Source organism: Lycorma delicatula, chromosome 3, assembly GCF_047948215.1.
Source record: "Lycorma delicatula isolate Av1 chromosome 3, ASM4794821v1, whole genome shotgun sequence".
Lineage (NCBI taxonomy): Eukaryota > Metazoa > Arthropoda > Insecta > Hemiptera > Fulgoridae > Lycorma > Lycorma delicatula.
The window spans coordinates 113,402,292-113,416,644 of record NC_134457.1 but is presented as its reverse complement, the minus strand read 5'-3'; the positions used below and the strand labels follow the sequence as shown (position 1 = coordinate 113,416,644).

General features: G+C 30.8%; 1 protein-coding gene across 1 annotated transcript in view; it reads left to right on the top strand.

Annotated features, from left to right (window-relative positions):
• Positions 1 to 14,353, top strand: part of Dhit (regulator of G protein signaling double hit) — a 108,063-nt gene that overhangs the window by 68,187 nt on the left and 25,523 nt on the right. The gene's annotated exons all lie outside the window — the stretch shown is intronic.

The window sequence follows — 14,353 nt, the reverse complement described above, 5'->3', positions numbered from 1 at the left end:
ACCTTTAAAAGAAAAATTTATAGAATTTTCCTAAACAAACTGAAATTTTAAAACAGAAGGTTTTGGAAAAATCTAATTCAGAATTGACAATTTGCACTTTTGCCACAAAAAATGGTTTTGTTATAATTGATCAGTCAAGCAAACCATTAATTTTAGGCTAAAGACAACTTTTTTTTTTTTAGAAATACCTAAACCGTTATCTCAATATTTTAAACATAATATAAATTTGTAAAATTAATTTATTTAGATTAAAAAAAATATATAAAAATATTTATTATAAAATTGAGTAATTTTTTCTGTCTAATAATTTTTAATTCATTTAAAAGAAAATTGATTAAATTACTTCAAATACTTATTTTACTACTAACTAATTACATATTAGTCAGACTAATAATATTTTAGTCATAAGTTGATTTTAACAACTTAGAGTTTTTGATTTTCAACTGTTGTTTAAAAGTTTATATAGAATATAAAAAATATAATTCAGAATATTGGGAAAATGTATGAATAAAACAGTCTAAATCTATGAAATTCAGTAAACTGAGTACAGCTTGAATTAAGTAGGTGAGTATTTATACATATTATTTACCTTTCTTTACATTTTACACTAGTTGCTGCATATTTTTCCCAGCTTTCTGGTACACATGAATCGTGCATATGAACCAAATTAAAAACATGCCGTCTCGTACAGGATGATCATCTTTAGACAATTCATCATCAATCTTTTAATTCATTCATCAATAATTAAAACAATTGCATTTTAATTAGTTCTTAATATTACTAGTATAGTAATTTAAATGTGAAAGAAAAAAATTCATAGATTGGTCTTAATTGAAAAACCTCAGTTTTATGGAATGGTTTGAAATCATTCATAAACTAAATCACATAAGCCTGTATCTTATAAGTTGTAAAAACAGCTTGAATGAAGTTAATCATGAACATTAATAATGAGTCATATTTAAAAAAAAACAATTAAATCCATTATTGTTTATACATATAGCACGGTTAATAATCCAGTGCATGATCAATAAGTTGTTCTAAATGAAAAAGTATCACATTGACTTTTTTAAAGTATTTTTTTGGAAACTTTTGTGCTGTGTTTATTGTTAGTATATTTCTAAATAATTTAACAAATTATCTCTAGCAGCGAATTAGAATTATGTTGTTAAAAATAATGTTTCATTTTTCATTTGCTGCTTTTCCCTTTTTATAATTTTTGTTGAGTATTTTTGCAGAGATAACTACTTCTTCAGAAAAACTTTAAAATTATACAGATAAAGTTTTACTTCAGTCACTGAAATAAAATTATCATTGATTTTTAAAATGGTTGTATTCCAAACATTAATTTTAATAAAATAATTTTTAAATAAATTTACCAGTATATGTTTTTTATTTTACTTTAGGCTTTTTTAAATTAAAAAATACAGTAAAGTAGATTAGTTTCCAACATCTTTCAGCTTGATACCCAGTTGATGGTAGGTTCATAAATGTTGAACTCTATCAAAAGTTTAAAATATCTCAGAGATTCATCTGCAATTAATCAGATTAATATTTTGAAAGATATTTCCTCCTTTAAGTTGTTCATAAATGCTACAAGAATATATAAAAAGTTCTGAATAATTAGTTTCAATTTAATTGCATATAACTAGGCCTAAATTGGCCTTAAGCTCAATAAAAAGAACCAGCCACCAAAGGAGCAATATATTATCAAAAAAGCAAGTAAATAAAAAAAACTAATCAAGAAGTTCGTTAGAACTTCGCCGGTAAGAGTCCGTAGAACTGGACAACACGGCGAAGTCAACGAACTATGTTTACACTTCTAAGCATGACCTAACCTAAAAGTGAAATTTTAAATGTGGTAAAAATAAAAAATATAAGTATGGAAACATACTTATTAATAATGTATGGAAACTTCAGTTAAGTTAGATTTATAAAAAGAATACTTTCAAAAAATACCTCGAATTTTGTTAGATAAGGTTTTTCTTCCATTTGATAAACCGCGGGACTAAAATATGTCACCTTTTCCTGAAAAAGGTGGGATTAAGAATCTCGCCACTGGGTAGCAGGCGCCTTTGTTTGAATTTACGAATGATTTCGTACAAAAACATGATAATGTACTTGAAATAAAAAAAATTTAAAAGAAAATATACTACGCCTTGTTTTAATAGTAAATGCTCTTATGCAAATGAAAGTACTGAAGATGAAACAGTTTTTTTAATTTCCGCCGCTTAAAAAATAAATAAAAGCATTAGTTTACAAGAGATTAATAAAACACTACAACACTAATAAACACTACCACGACGCTAATAAAACACAAAAATCACGAACAGCAGGAAAGTGTTGCAAATGTGGCAACAAAGATTTGTTACTTAAAACGGAAATAAATTCAATTGGTAAAATTTTTATTCTACATTTAGAAATATTTGAAGTAATTGATGAAGAAATAAAAAAAGAAATCATTTAATAATAATATAAAAAGTGTGTCCACGGATACGATAAAAATTGAGGGTTACACTTACAAAGTAATAAGCGCAATATTACATCACGAATCGATTCGTGAAGGTTGTTATACTAGTTTTATTAAAAAAGAAAAAATATGATCTGAAGGGATCAATGTTTGATATGCATATATTACTTATGTAATATATGACTAACAAAAAATTATTAAAAAAATCGGCCGAGAAATTCAAAAAATGTATATTTGTTTGTTCTAGAAAGGTAATAAATTTCAATAATGAATACATAAGAACAATCAGTATTCATAAATAAAAAAAAGAAGAAGAATCTAATAAAACGTAGTGATATCCAAATAATTACAGTGAAATTGTAAACCGTACGGTAAGAGTCTTGCAGATATCATTTCTTTCACTGAAAACCAAAATTTCTGTAATATAAATAAAACTGTTTTTAAGAAAATGATACTGATATCAAAAAAGATAAGACACTACATTTCTATTACATCAAATCAATAAAAAAAACTCGGTATGATAACTTCAATATTGCAAATCAGTTGTTTTGCACAGAGTTAGTTGGGACTCAACAAGACATTGCTCTCTCCTATACTAATTAAAAGTGTATATAACTTCTATTTTTTATTTATTTTTTAAATTTTCTTTTAAAAAATAAATAAATAAAAAATATAAGCTCAAAAAACAAAAATTTCTGTAATATAAATAAAACTGTTTTTAACAAAATAATAAAAAAAGACACTACATTTCTATTATCAAAATTTGTAATTAATTTAGAATTTTGTTTAAAAAAAATACTTGTTAAATATATGTAATAGACAATAGATGTGCAGTAATAGATGATAAGCAATGTTTAAGCGTTTCGTATAATAAGCAAAAAATAGAAAAATTTGTTACATTTCATTTATTAAAAAACTCCTTTCGGGACGCCGGAAGGCAGAGGTAAATTTCACCGGTGCTAAGTAGAAGGTAAAATAGATTTCCACTTAAAGTTAAGAAAAACTTAAAATTTTCTCAATACGACAATGGTTGCATGTGAAAAAAAGTTTCACATCTTCTTACAAGCCCCATGTTCTTACAATTCCAGAAAACGTTTGGTCATCCCTTGCCGTAAGGGTTGGTTATATCAACAATTGTTTCAGACAAAAGTTTTAGGTAATGTTTGGAGGACTAACGGACTACTTTAAAACGATTCGATACTACGCCTATTATGGGAGGTATGTTTTTTTTTGTCTTCGAAACCCAATTTTTCCACCCCTTCGGCCAACGGTTGGTGATATAAGTTTTAGGCCCTTATCCAAAGAATAGAACGAACTTTAAACGAATTCGACATTTTACTTAATAAGAAAGTTATAGAGATATTTTATTTTTTCGAAAAAGCCCCTCCCATTTCCACCTCCATGGTCCGAGTTTTTGCCGACCGATATTTTATGTATCAATTTGGAAGTGATTGGCGAAAAATTACGGCAGTTATCGTGTTGACAACAAAGTGAAATATATGTAAATGAGTACATAAACTTTTGAACTGACGGTGGGTTTGGGGTCTGGAAGATGTGAAACGCGAAGATATGTCGAAATTTTCTGGAAGTCGAATTATGGCACTCATTACAATAGGTAGCTTTCTTATGAAATCTACCTAACAACGAATAGTCATTAGAATTGCATTATTTTTGTAACCGTTATATGTATTACATATAAATAAAATCGAGGCGGTAAGAGTTTTGTAAGAAATTTTTCTATTTTTGCCTATTACATGGAATTTTTTAATTACAAGAGGTAGCTGGTAGAAATTTATTTATTTACTCCAGAAATATCCTTCAACATTTGTTCTTCTTTCATGTTCTTAAAGTTAATTGATAATACTCAAAATTACAATTTTATAAAAAAATTACTAAAAATTCTATTCTTAAAACTTTTCTTTACTGTTTATTTAATAATAATAATTGATACTTAACATTTGATTTAAATTATTTTTTAGAATAATTAATAAAATTAGCATTAGTTTATTTATTCAATCTTATGAAAATTAAAGAAAAGCATTATGACTAGTAACATTAAAAACATATAGGATCATGACTGTAGATGAGATTAGTGATGATGTAAATAAATAGTATAAAAAACAATGAATAAAATAATTTTTTTTTGAAGTGTAAGTCTAATGATATATAGACAGTTAACCTTTAATGAAATGATACTTTTTGAAACAAGTTGATAGTGTTACGATAACAGTACAAATAATATAAATCTATTGTGTTTAAAACAACGATTCATTGTTGACTGACGTATACAAGTAGGAGAATTTTTCATTTTTGATTTTTTATGTTATTTAGCAACAGACTGAATTTCATTATTTACATATCAAAAGGTTTATTTGAATCTCATGAATCCAGCTTAACTGGAAACATTGTCAGACTGTAACTGCTCCAAGTCAAAATATTAAAACTTTTGCAACTTGCCAAATATTTATTAAATAATATTTCTTGAAAACCTAGTTCTGTAATAGTATTACGTATGAAAGGCAATTATAAAAAGTTAAAACCTTGTTTTTCATTTATAAGAAATAATCTTGAAAATATTTTTTTTTTTTAATTATAAGATTATTTTTAAAAACCATTTCATATTTTATTTTTTGCAAAGCAATTAAAAGAAGTCAACATGTGATACACCAAGTTACTAAAATATGAGATATATATTAATATTGAGTACAGATATACTTATATTTAAAACACTTATATATAAAAACACATAATTATTTCAACAACATAATATTCTACTGCTAAGGTGTAATTTGGTAAAACATTTGAAGTGTACTTGACTAATTAACACCTAATATATTAGCACCTAATGTTAGAGAACTCTCTGTTTGTTTGTGATAGAGATGTTAAATATAAATATTAATGTTAACGAATTTAAGATCATGTTACTGATGTAATTACCAAAACAATGTAAATAAAATTACAAAATTTTAAAGTAATATATCAGAAAATAATACATTTTACTCGTATATACTATGTTAATAGCATATAATAAATTATCACTGATTTTGACAAATTATATCTGATCAACGATAATGTAGGGATTTGCATTGTCAGGTTTTTCTGTTAATTTTTTAACAATGCATTCATATTTTTCTGTAACACATTTTTTAATAAGGCAATAGATTAAAACTTCAAGTTGTTAGAAAAATATTTGAGGTTTCAAAACATATTTTAAAAATAATTAAAGAAAGATGAGAAACCATTAAAGAAAATTATATATATACATATACTATATATTGTATTTATACGAGTATATAGGTTACTTACGGTTTTAAAAAACAACCATCATCAATAGATTAGGAAGCTGTGCCCCAGGCTTCATAGCCAGCATTTCAGCGCCTTTCTTACCCTGTCATACTATAGGGAGAACCAATGTTCGACTCAGAGTTAAGGAAAATTTTGGGTGAGATCTCATTAGGTGTTACTTGATTATCTGAGTATTTTAAGACATCTGAGTCTAAGCGTTTAAACACCCAACATAGACTGTCAATCACTGCTTGCCATTAGTTCTGTACTGTCCTTTTTCTAATTCTCCAGAATATACAAATAGATAATGATTGTTTAACAACTGAAGTTGCGATCTTATTGTTGTTTTCAATAAAATATCTCTGAACATTTCTATTTTTTAATTTATTCAATAACTGTTTAGAATAATTCTCTCTTTCTTTATTATTTTATAGTGATTTAAAACGTGGTATCAAGTTTAAAATTTTTACCCCATTTGGTTATAAGGAAACCTTTGATACTAAATGTACCATATTGACAAATTTATATGTTCATAACTGATCAAAAAAGTGTATTTTTATGATTATCAATAGCCAATTATAAAATGCTCTCTTTTGGCTGCTTTAGATATACAATATTTCAGGTAATAGTACACTGAAAAAAAAGTGTGTGAAATAAGGGTAAAATCCCAATAGTTGAAGACACGTTTAATAACAGTTTTCCATATATTACTGAATTCAAACAACACTAAGTGGAGTGTTACATGTTACTGATTCAATTATTAATAAGCACATTTTCTATAAAAATCCTGTCAATGTTGATCATTTTATTTAATTATATATGTGTTTTTTTTTGTCTTCAGTCATTTGACTGGTTTGATGCATCTCTCCAAGATTCCCTATCTAGTGCTAGTCATTTCATTTCAGTATACCCTCTACATCCTACATCCCCAACAATTTGTTTTACATATTCCAAACGTGGCCTGCCTACACAATTTTTTCCTTCTACCTGTCCTTCCAATATTAAAGTGACTATTCCAGGATGCCTTAGTATGTGACCTATAAGTCTGTCTCTTCTTTTAACTATATTTTTCCAAATGCTTCTTTCTTCATCTATTTGCCGCAATACCTCTTCATTTGTTACTTTATCCACCCATCTGATTTTTAACATTCTCCTATAGCACCACATTTCAAAAGCTTCTAATCTTTTCTTCTCAGATACTCCGATCGTCCAAGTTTCACTTCCATATAAAGCAACACTCCAAACATATACTTTCAAAAATCTTTTCCTGACATTTAAATTAATTTTTGATGTAAACAAATTATATTTCTTACTGAAGGCTCGTTTTGCTTGTGCTATTCGGCATTTTATATTGCTCCTGCTTCGTCCATCTTTAGTAATTCTGCTTCCCAAATAACAAAATTCTTCTACCTCCATAATCTTTTCTCCTCCTATTTTCACATTCAGTGGTCCATCTTTGTTATTTCTACTACATTTCATTACTTTTGTTTTGTTCTTGTTTATTTTCATGCGATAGTTCTTGCGTAGGACTTCATCTATGCCGTTCATTGTTTCTTCTAAATCCTTTTTACTCTCGACTAGAATTACTATATCATCAGCAAATCGTAGCATCTTTATGCTACGATGTAAAATATGTAAAATTTTCTTATTTATATAATCTAATTTAAGATATTGATTGAAATTTTCAGTTAAAGTTAATGTGTGATGTATGTTAGGTAATTGTAACCTATTGCATCTTTTATAAATTGTCATCAGTTAAGCCTCGTAAACCAGGAACAGTAGGCTTTGAAACTTATTTAATATTTTTTAATTTAGTAATCAATGAAAATCACTGTTTACTAAATGAAGTGCCCTTTCTTTCTTTTTTCCTGTTTAGCCTCTGCGAATTACCATTCAGGTATTACTTCAGTGGATGATTGAGGATGATATGTATGAGTGTAAATGAAGTGTAGTCTTGTACAGTCTCAGTTCGATCATTCCTGAGGTGTGTGGTTAATTGAACCCAAGCACCAAAGAACACTAAGAATCTAGTATTCAAATTCATGTAAAAGTAACTGCCTTTACTAGGACTTGAACGCTGGAACTCTCGACTTCCACATCAGCTGATTTGGTAAGACGTGTTCACCACTATACCGACCTGATGGGTTAAACGAAATGCCCTTCTCACATTTATTCTTACTCTTAGTTTTTAAAACAAATTTTACATTTAACCAAAAAATTTCCATGAAAAATTTCATTTGTTGCAGAACTATCAAATGATTAGAATTAAAAATGCAGTTTATCCAGGACCCAAATTACATTTTAGATCATGCAATTTTTTATCTTATCCAAAAAAAAAATTATTAAAGGTCTCATTATTTATTGTATGATATTATTATGTTATTACTGATTATTTTTATCTTATTTAAAAAATTATAATTTAAAAATGGTTTTCTAGTAATTTTATGAAAATAATTCAAGTTAATCCTATTTAAAAAAGGACTACTATAATCGATTATTAATTGAATGCAGTATTTCAAATATCTGACTACCAACATTTTAATCCCCACTGTGCGTTACAGTAAACAATAATAATAATAATAGAAACTATGTTAATTTTTTATATGTTTAGTATATCCATTGTAACATTATTAGTGTTCATGATTATAATCCACTATAATATAATTATTTAAAATAATTTATAATAAGATAGTTGACAAAAACAATGCAAATGTAGGCAAGGGGAGAATTATAATGCCTTCGTGTCTGCTATTAATATTTTTAAATTACAATACTCAATATTATTAACTCATTGTATCTTTATATTGCAATTATGGCTTTAATTTTCTATTTTTATTTTTTAATAATACTACATCATTCTTATTGTCATAGTAAAAATATAATAATATATTTCATTAATACACTAATGTCTTTAAATAAAGTTAAATGAGATGCTAATCTTTAATAATAATAACACACATATGTAAGATAATTTAAAATAAGTGTTGGAGGTTGTCGTGGCTTGCTGGATGAAGGATGTGTTTAAGAAGGTAGTATTGTGGGGCTTTCTGGCTGCCAACAGCGAAAAGATAGGAGTTAGTTATACTGAGCTGCTGATACAAAGTGAAGGGAGGCCCAGGGGAGGACCTGGCAGATGATACCCTCTCTGTGAGGAAGGGATGTGCTGAAACAATGGAGATCCAGGTCAGGGACTCCTCCAATAAGTGGAAAGACGTGGTCAGGCATCTTGGCTCACAAATGAAAAGGATGCTATGGTGGGTGAGAGGTCCCAGGATGTACGTATGGTTGTGTACAATGTAAAAGGACTGAATTTAGACGCAACCTCAAAGAAGGTCTTGGTGGCAATTAAGTGGGAAGTGAGAGCTGATATGCTGGTTCGTGTGTCATCATTGTAGCTGGCGTTTGGTAATACTCAGAAGGCTATGGTTCTCCCAGCCCGGGGAGCCAAGATGTAGGCGGTTACGTATAGAGTGAGGGTCGGCTGGCACTCCTGCAACATTAAGCTTCGCACTGAAGAGATTAAATGCTATAGTTGCTGGAGGTTTGATCACAAGGCGGTGGATTGTTGTGGGCCCAATTGCTCCAACTTATGCTTAAATGTGAAGGTGTGGGTCACAGGATGGGTGAGTGCAGTGAGCCCAGGAATTTTCTCGATTGCGGAATGAGAGGACACGGACCGGAGGCCGGGTTTATATTGTAGCCAGCACTGACCATGAAATGTTTGCAAGTGAATATAAACAGGAGAACGGTGACCCACGACTTAGTGTGAACTGTGGCTGTGGATGCTGATGATGACTTCTTTTTAATTGCAAAGCCAAATACCAGTGTAGTCTCCTCTGAGGTTTGTCAGATGGACAGAGAAGGAGACGCTGCAGTAATAAATGTTTCTAACCGATTTGCTGTTGTGGATGTGGTGGTTGGCTGTGGTGGTTTGTGGCTGTGGGGCTGGCACTCTGTATTCTTGTATCTTGTTATATTTCACTTAATAGCGGTGACGATAGATTTGAGGAGTTTTTGGCGGACCTGGACGACTTACTGCGGGTGGCGGAGCGTCCGGTGGTCCTTGGGGACGACCACAACGCCGAGTGTGTAAGCTGGGCGAGACAAGGTCGACAAGCAGGGGATATTTATTATCTGCATTGCTGGATTTGCTTGACATGGTGGTTCTGAATGCTCCTGCGGTCCGTACGTTTGTTGGTAGGGGGTCAGGCTAGATAATAGATATTACGGCGATTCCGGACGGGCTTCTATCACGGCTGACTTCATGACAAGTACTTGAAGGTGAATTTTTAAGCGATCACCAGGCGATCCTATTTGGCTTTGCGTTTGAGAGCCTGGTGCACCAGGTTAGACGACATCGCTGATGATAGGGGACTGCGCAAACCTTGCTATTATCTAACTCAGTGGTTGGTCGGCGGATAGAGAGCCTTCAGACCTGGAGCCCTTAGGACTACGCAAGGATCACGCAGGAGAAGAGTGATAGGATGAGACCGCAGCTAGGCTGGGTAAGGCGGAAAGCTTATTGGTAGTCTAGGGACATCGCCGCCATACGGATCGCGGCCCTTGCAGCAATACGTAGGCTACAGCGTGCACAGAGAGATCGCCCTGGAGAGGTTATGGTGATGGAGTCCTTATACCGAAGCGCTCGTAATAACCTTTCTGAGGTAATTAAAACAGCTTAACGGAAGGCCTGGAAGAGGCTGGTTGAAGATCTAAATGATAACCCGTGGGAGAGGGCATACCAAGTGCTGATGAAGAGTTTTGGTACGCCTCTCCCTTTACTATCCAGAGGGCAGACATTACGGGAAATTTTGGGTCTCTTTCTGATCGACGGATCGGATCATATCGAGGTAGTCTGCAATAAGATGAGACGGTTCAGAATTGATGAACTCCAGTGGGCGGTTTTACGGATCATCACCAAGAAGAGTCCGGGCTCGGAGGCGTAACTGGCACACTGCTGAAAGGACTGGCTGGTACACACCCTTGGCGTGTTCTAGAGGCTCTGAACAAGGCTTTGTGTGGATAGTTTCCCCATGCCATAGAAGCGAGGCAGGCTTCTGCTTCTTCCTAAACCATCTCCTGTTAGCTGAGCAGTGGCTTATCGGCTGATTTGTTTATTGACTTCCCTCGGTAAACTATATGAACGCATGCTAGCGGAGAGGATTTGTACAGGATTGGAGACTTAAGGGGATTTTTCACCAGACCAATACGGCTTTATTAGGGGAGGTCGACAATTGATACTCTCCGGAGGGTGGTGGGATGGATAGAAATATGCAGGACGGGCACTTGAAGAACCAGAAGAATACCTCTTCTAGGATATTCTTGATGTTGGCTTGTTGGCATATACACTTGTATTATCACTAGATCTTTTCCTTTGCCCTTCAATTTCAACAAAAATATTCTTTCAGCGACATACTCTTTCTATACTGTCTCTCATCTGTGGGCTCAGTAAAATTCCCATTTCATATTCACCACTCCTTTCTCTGCCAGAATAAAAGATTTTGTACCCTCCATTCTGTAACTCCTCCCTTCCATCCCACCTCACTTTACTCAAACCCAGCACATCCAGCCTATTCTTTTCCATTTCTCTTTTTGTATTCTCTAGCTTTCCTGCTTTAAGTAACATCAAAACATTCCAAGTTCCAATTATAATTTTATCTGCACTTGATGTTTCCCCCTCCCGGAGAACCGATTGAGGGGAAGCTTTAACTCTGGATTCTTTAACATTGAGGACCATCATTTGTATTCCTGGGGATAAGGTGGTAGTTTCCTGTTGCTTTACACCTAGGTGTACGGTTGTCCAACCATATTAATAGGCCGCCCCTATCATGGGGAACAGACGCCTTTCACAGTCGCCCCTAAACTGGAGAACAGATGCTGCCTTACCAGTGAGCAAATAGCAATCACTGGAGACCCTCACTATATTTAGCCCATGGACCAACATGGTTTACCAGGATGTGGCCAGCTACAATCCTTTAGCCTTCTTGGAGCCAAAAGTGGGAGTTGAGTTGTCTGCATGTAGGAGCCAGTCTTGCATGACCATCTTGAGATGTGGTCATCATGCATAGGAAAGGTGCTATCGCTATCCCTCCATGCAACCCATACACCCCATTATTTGTAAAAACTATGAATTATTCATATAATTATAATTTTAAAAATTCCATTTGCAATTCGTAATAATATGCAATATAGTAAAAACTCCTTTTTTGTGCTAATTACCAGTTCAATATGATATTTACTTAAAATATTGGGTAAAAACTCGTCACAATATTATATAAAGTAGAGTGTATGATTTTGTAGTTGTAGCTGAACTGTATAATTAAAACTTAAATTTGTTCGTTACAGAGGCAACGATAGAGTTAAAAAAATCTCTTCCAAAAGTTCAATCTGCTTGTGTAACATTTTTAATTTTATTTTCTTAATTATGTAATTTTTGCAATATGTGATTTCTTTTATTGTCATTATATTTATACAGAATTTCAGAATTTTCACAGACATTCAGTCTGCATTATGCTTATCTGCTTTTGTATGTTCTACATAATTTAAATACGAATATACAGTTTTAATATTACCTTTTAGTTACAAACATTTTTGTAAAAATTCTTATAATTTCATTATGTTCAGTTTCATTATGAGGTATTAAGAGATACTTGTATGATAGCAAATTTTAAATGATCTATTATTATTCCTAGGGCTTACTTCATTAAAATACTTTTTTAATTTTTTTTCCTCTTTATAGGATGGCTATTTATTGTATATCAAGGTTATGAATTTTAATTTTTTTTTTTATTAATGACAACATGAAAAAGTTCAGTGTTTTTCTAATAAATTATATTTTTTTATGATGGTATTAAGAGTTGTTATTCATAGCCTTACAAAACATAACATGCATTATGTTTCGTCACTGATTCTTTAATTACTTCTTTTATTTTCAAATAAAATATTTTAAGTGAATACAATATCATAACTAAAATACAATATCGTAATGCATAATACAATGAAAATACCATAGTCGTTTTTCACAGCATCTGTGGACATACCTTGAAGGATATGAATTACTCTAGGATGCTTTGGTGGATCTAATTTAAATATGCTTATGCTATAGCTGGCTATAAAAATTACCGTCTAAAGAAAGTTAACATTAAGAAAGAATCAGTTGTTAAGACTAAATTTAAGTTTTTTTAAGATAATGCAATCTTAAATTTTGGCTATTGTTTGTTTTTGTTAGCTGATCACCTGCCCTTTTGTCAAAGATTTTAATTTGATTTTAAATCTAAATTTTGTCTATGTAGATCACTGATGTAAATTTTCTAACCAGTCTTTTTTTTTTTAACTTTTAGTTGAAAGTGCTTAAATATCAGAATGTATATCATTATTATACAATAATCCAATTCTAAGCAATTATAACAACAAACAATAAAAATCATTAGATCAGATATATAGACAATTTAATTTTTCACTTAAAACATCTTCACTTTACCTATCTGTGAGAAACTAAATTCAAAAACTTGTCATCAGAGGAAGCTTTTCCATGATATAAACAGAAATTAACTGGAATTTATTTAGTGAAGAGTAAGTCTTGAACGTAGACAGAAAAAAAATTATAGAAAAATAAACGTTACATATTGCATAGATTGATATATACAAGATATATACAATTCATATATATACTAGCTATATATATGAATTTTTTAAATATTTGATAAGATTTTTCTTTTACATTTCAATTGTAACTTGCTCCTAACAATATTAATAATTTTTTTTTATAAATGTATTTACATGGTGATTTTTTTTTAATATATAAGTAACTGTGAATTTAATATAAATAAGAAATTTAATTTATGCAGTTATAATTGACATCAGTTTTTGATTGTATTTATTTATCTTCTGTCTACTTCAAATGAATTTATTTATTGTACTCTAGTACAACATTTTTTAATTTAATATTTGTGTATTTAAATGTATATAAAATGTTCTTTAATAAAAACTGTAATATAATGATAAAAAATAAAATACATTATCAAGAACTATAGGTTGAAAAATATGAGAGCATAAGGGAGAGAAGTAATGAAAAGGAATGTAGTAGAGAATGGGCAGAATAACGAACAGGTCACATTTGAAATGGAATAGTGCTGTGTTGAGGGTGGCTACCCCCATTGGATTCCTGGGCAGCAACTCCAACCAATCCAATATTGGAAAATACCACTCACTCTTCTGAATTACTGCAAGTCCCTCTGTTCAAACAATAATTACTTCTCTGCACTCTGCAAGGGCTTATTTTACGTTTGTACGCACATAACTTATCAAAATATACAAACTCATGGAAATCTTTTTTCCCATTTATCATGATAAAACTTTATTTGGTCGAGAGCAGAATGAAATTACTAATTTATGCATGCATCAACACAAATAAAAAAATATATATATATATAATATGTTTACAAGATATCTAAAATTACTTTCAGTAGAATGTATATCTAAATTGCAATGTATCATTAACATTTTTGCTTTATTTTTATGGTCTTTTACTCTGAGTAATATTTTATAAAAATTTATTTAATGAAAAAACCATATTAAAGATTAAAATAGTATTGAAATTAA